General features: G+C 33.7%; 1 pseudogene; it reads right to left on the reverse strand.

Annotated features, from left to right (window-relative positions):
• Nucleotides 1-5,073: 5,073 nt before the first annotated feature.
• LOC142835155 (ADP-ribosylation factor-related protein 1 pseudogene) lies at nucleotides 5,074-5,722 on the reverse strand (annotated as a pseudogene).
• Nucleotides 5,723-6,010: the final 288 nt, after the last annotated feature.

Below are 6,010 nucleotides of genomic sequence, written 5' to 3' on the forward strand. Positions count from 1 at the left end.
CCAGGCAATCAAGACAAACTAGAAAGAATCCAAGGAATCAAAGGGAAGATTTTGGAAGACAAATGGTTGGATCAGATAAAAGTCTCTGTAGATCAATATGGAAGCAAAATTGTGATAAATGAATAGAGAGTCTTAGAGATCTTTCAGGTTGATGTAAAAAGAGATGAAACATTTTTCCAGTTCATGTCTTCAATTTTTAAGATATATGTGTTAAAATTAGAGTAACATTTCAGAGTTCTTTTTTTATTATGTTAAATATATGAAACATGTATTTTCTCCTTAATAAAGTGTCATAAATCAATATATTCAATAAAGTGTCATATACAATAGAGATGTATATGGGTGAATTTATTGTTTTTTCTGTAACATTCTCAATACTTGCTATGATAATAATGCCTATTATTAGTTATATTAATGAACTAAATTAATAGTTATATATTTATTAATATATGCATATCTCATATATACAGATTAATTATATTATTGATACCTTTAAGTCAAATTGTTTTACTTATTTGGTAATATGTTTTGTAACATTCATGTCTGTATGTGCTTTGCACTGTGATTATTACATAGTACCACATGTTTCTGCATAAAACAAGATTGGCTTAATGATGAACACAAGTGTATTTCTAAGGTTAGTTATTTTTAATTTATTATTATAATTTCTATTTTTATAGCTGTATTAACAGCTTTATGAAATTTTGGGCATGGGTTCTTATAATGTACAGCTTTAATAACTATATGATTCTTTGCAAAACTTAGCATACTGATTCAAATAGGATTTTTATGTTTATATACATAGCTAAAGCACTTTATCTAATGGTAAGAGATGATTTGCCATGACAAGTACCAGCACCCGTTTTCTACTTCGTTGCCATGACCTACTGTCATCACTATTATTATTGTTGTTATTGTCAATCTGATAATTATATGCCTACTTACCCATAGTTATCCCTTATATGCATATATGTATTTATATGTATATGCATCTGATGTATATAGACACATATATACATGACTACATGGATAATTCTCTTGTGATTACATTTTTATATGATATACAACTATTCCCTGTATTCGGTTTGCTAGATATTAAAAATGTATTCATTGATAGTTAGTAATAATGCTTACTTTGGTGGGACCAAATATGCTAGAAAGTTACTTTACTATTAATAAAACAATGTTTACATTATTGCAATTGGTAAAAAAGGAGATATTATGCATTTGTCTGTTAAGTATGGACTTAACCTATAGACATCACTGTGCCTTTTTTTTTAAAGCAAGGAATTTACTTTATTGATATTGATAAAACAAATTTTGTTTACAAAGGAATATTGGTTGCAAAATTTACAAATCCTTTTTCTCTTAATTGTAATTTTTTGAACTGATTCTTTTTTATTGTTTTATTATATATTTTTCTCTAAACCCCTCCATTCCTTTCCTCTCCCCTTCTACCCTCTCCCATGCTTCCCATGTTCCCAATTTATTCAGGAGATCTTGTGTTTTACTACTTTCTGTGTATATTAGATCTACATATGTCTCTCTTAGGGTCTTCACTGTTATCTAGGTTCTCTGTAATTGTGAATTGGAGTCTGGTTGTCTTTGCTTTATTTCTAAAAGTCACTTATGGCTGAGTACATAAGATATTTGTCTTTCTTGGCTTTTTAACCAAATTAAAAAGCAATGATAATGAGCAGTAATAGCATAAACACCAAAGTGATTTTGCTCAAGAAAGTAACAAGATAAGACAATTTGCTTTAGAACAATCTTTGGTTTATATTATGCAAAACCGGTTGGCTAAGAGCAGAGGCTGTTGAAGCATTTCAAATGAGATATGCTAGATCCCTGGGTTAAAGAAGCAGAAGAAAAGAGAGAAACAAGTAATTGGAATCAGCAAAGTGGGAAGAGCTTCGTGTTTAATTGATGAACCAAATAAAGTGGGATTTAAAGTCAGTCCCCAGGTTTATCGTGTAAACAATTGAATTCTGGCAACAAAAATCCCTGTGTCCTGGTTTGATAGCAGATCTAGCTTCCAAGGGAGGAACAGGTTTAATTTTAAGCATGTTGAATTCAAATGATTCTCAAATGACTTAGTCAGCTGTTTCATTGTCAGTGGGGTAGATGTACTTGGAGACCAGCATTGAGCCCTGGGTTGAACATAGAACCTGTTCCTTTGTTTGCTTTTTTCCCTTTGTTTGGAGAGATAAATTCCTAAAGTGAGTCAAATGGTCTTGAACAATTTCTTGGGTCTTTATATTCATTATAATACTTTTATAAAACTAAATTTTCATTTATGTTAAAAATGTGACTATAATATTTTATCTCATGATAAAAGTTGACTTTAAAGATTTTCACTAATATATATTTTCTTAGAAAACCACGAACACAAAACTGTTTTAGTGCTTACCTTTTTCCTTTGTTTAGCAAAACAGATATCTTCAATTAATTATATTTCTTTTTGATGACTTGAGTAATTTTCTCTTTCGTCTGGTCCCCATCTGTACTGTTGCCTATGTTTGTGAACAGTAAGTGATCAGGGAATCATCTGTGATGTTCTTGTCATCATTGATTAGGTAGGTACATAACAGTTTGGAGCTTGACACATAAAATATATGAGACACATTTTGTGCCTTCTGATCCAGAGATGCAGTAACTAGACTAAAGCAATACTATTCTTCACGCCACGAGAGAGGAAGATCCAGGCTGTCACAGAACTATTTTCCAGGATAGCTGACCCAGATTGGGAACCATTTGTGACAGAGAAAGCTATAGCACCAAGGAGGAAGCTGAAGATATTTTGGGAGAGAGCAGATGAAGTAGATGTGATAGTTTGCATAAGTCATAGTGAACAATAGAGAGATTCGAATATAAAAGATATTTTGTGGTGAAGAAGACACGAATTGTGAATAGAGACAGTAAAAATAATGCAAAGTAAGATATAGCAGTAGATAACAAAGCCAACTGCCTGGAATATCAGAGTTCTCTCAATAGTTTACATGATATGTCTATTTTAAAACTCTTATTTATATAGAAATCACATTTACAACTTATTTCCATAGAGTGGATTTGGGTACAAGATATTATGTTTTCTGCGTATTTTGTACCATTTGATGGAAGTCAGCAATTAACTCAAAATTTTATTGTTCATAGTACAGGTTAAGATAAAACATTGAAGTTGCTTTATATATTCTGTTTTATATTTCAGACTTTATTTCTCAAATTTCAAGACCAACACTGTAATGTGAGTATCTAATGAAATTTTTTAGCACTTTGAGATAGTCTACCTGAATAATACAAATTTGGAGTTAATTAGAGATATTAGAGAGTCTAATCATTAAGTAATAATTCATAGTAATGAAAAATATGTGATTTGAAATGAGTGGACAGATAATTTTGTATTTTTTACATTCTTTCTTTTCTTCTGCTAAGCAACAGATTTAGAATATCCAGGTACTTATTGCTCATTAGGTTGTTTGTCAGTGAATAACATCAAAATGAGACAAAACACAAACTCACTATTTAGTTAGTACAGGTGAAATTATTTGAAACTTAATTAGAACAGCCACTTAAATTACACATATTCAGACTCATTATTAATAAAAAATAACCCTAACTGGAATTAGTTTAGAATAACAATAAAATTGTTAATATTTTAGCATAATGTTATATTTTAGAACCTTTGATAACTGTGTGTTATGCTTTCAAGCCACAACAGATAGCCAGATTTTCTAAAATGACTTAAATTTTTTTGTAAACTTTGAAATTTATGAATTCTAAACTAAGTTAGAAAGCGTAGGTTATGGTTTCACTGACATGAGTGAATTGATATATTATTTTTATACATTTTTCTCTCATATATTATATCCCAACCACATTTCCCCTTTCTCCACTCCTCCTTCCCCCCTCCTCCCCCAACACCACTTCTCTACCATAAATCCACTTCTTCTTCATTTCCCTTCAGAAAATGACAGTCCTTCTAAGGACAACTCAGTCTACTCATTTAAAAAATATATATACTTGTTTAGCAAAGTGTGATAGCACATCCCTTTAATCTGAGCATGCAGGAAGTAGAGGAAGGTGGATCTCTGAGTTGGAGGTCAGCCTGGTTTACATAGTAAATTCCAGGATAGCTAAGGCCATGTAGAAAGAGACCTTGTCCCAAAAAGAAAATAAGCAAACAAAGTAAAAATACTTGTTTAATGTTAAACTACTAAAATATGGATTTTGGTTATTTGTAAAGGATGTTGGAAATCACAAGAGAGCATTTCCTCCAGCAGCCCTGATGAGAGTCCTGCTAACAGGCCATTCTGTTTTAAAGTCCATGGCTATTCTGTTTGGATTTGGGTGAACTTAGCCTGTGTTTGTCAATACCGGGCAACCAATCAAGTGTGCTTGGAAAATCTGAGACAATGCATAAGGCTGTATTTTCTTTATTTTAGGAGGAAGTCATAAGAGAAATGCTAAGTGAGACTAGGTCCACATACCAAACCCTGTTTCTCTACAGACACACAAGACAGTGAAGAGTGTGGAACTTTCAAAGTGCAACTGGTGTAGAAGAAACAGCCACGTAAAGACTTTTCTTTTTAACCATATAGACAATGATAACTTTCTGCCTTGTTATCTTGAAAAATGTACATGTGTAAGTGTACATATGTACATGTTTGTGTGTTCACATGAAGATATACAGTTGTTATGGGAAAGAAAAAGGGTGTATGCAGATAAGTGGTACTATAACCTATTCTGATCATTTTTATATTATTTATGCTTAAAATTGAGATAAAAATTAGAAATCTTATAATTCTATCATTAATCAGAAATAGGGTTTATAATGTGACATTTATTTGGGTTAAAAAGATGTAAGAACATACAATAGGCTTAGCATATGTAGAACACTATGTTTAAGGACTATTAGAGGACTTCTCATCTATTCAGAAAATTATGGATTCACAGGTAATATGAAAATCATCTCCACCCTTGCATCTTTTTTTTTAGAGAAAACATAAAGCAAATAATGAATGAACAAACATAGCCCCCTCAACCCCAGCATTGGTGGCACACAACCAGCAGGGATCACTCTTCCAATACCTGGGATGAATAGTCCCAAGACTGTGAAGTTGACAGTGCTTTGGTGATGTCCTTCTGCCGTGGTGGCCGGTGAACCTTCCTCATGATACACTTCACCATCCGTCTGATGCCCTTTGCCTGTGAGAGCAGAGCAGGCCTGGGTCAGACAGACTCGTTGGCCAATCTTGCAGGTACAGTCACTGAATGTAGTCTTGATGTCACGAATGGTGAGGCAGGTCTCCACATTCTGCTTGTTGGCCAACACCAGGATGGGGATACCATCCAGTGCTTCACTTGAAACCACCTTCTCAAATGCCTCTTTGGATTCTGACAGTCTCTCCTCATCAGTGGACTCAGTGACATAGATGATGCCACGGCACTCTACACAGTACTTGTTCCACAAAGACTGTAGCTCTTCTTGTCCACTTAAGTTCCAGAACATGAGACGAGCCTTCCCCATGGCCACACCGCCAATGTTTAAACCCACAGTAGTGGTGATTTTGGATAGACTCATCCTCTTGTAGTTCTTGTGAAACCACGTTTTTGATTGTTCCAAGAAGGTTATCTTCCCAGCATTGTCCAGGCCCAGGATAAAGATGCAGTATTCATCCTTCTGGAACATGTACTTGTACTACCCCAAAAGCAGTGTTTGCATCCTGCCCTGGCACCCTGCACCTGCTCAAATCCGGGAGCCTCAGCTGCGGATATTGCACTGCAAACCCCACCGACCTCGCGTTGGTGATTTTATTTAAACCTTTTTTCCCTCCATCTCTATAACTTCTTTAGAGATATTCTGTTTATTTTGATGTGTTTTAATTTAATTTCACTCAGAATACTTACCGACTTTTCTTGATATTTCTTTAATCTGTGATTACTTAGACATGTATAGCAGAAATTCTACAATTCAGAATATTTTTCCAGGTTACTCATAATTCTTCCTTTC

Source organism: Microtus pennsylvanicus, chromosome 1 (assembly GCF_037038515.1).
Source record: "Microtus pennsylvanicus isolate mMicPen1 chromosome 1, mMicPen1.hap1, whole genome shotgun sequence".
NCBI classification, from domain to species: Eukaryota; Metazoa; Chordata; class Mammalia; order Rodentia; family Cricetidae; genus Microtus; species Microtus pennsylvanicus.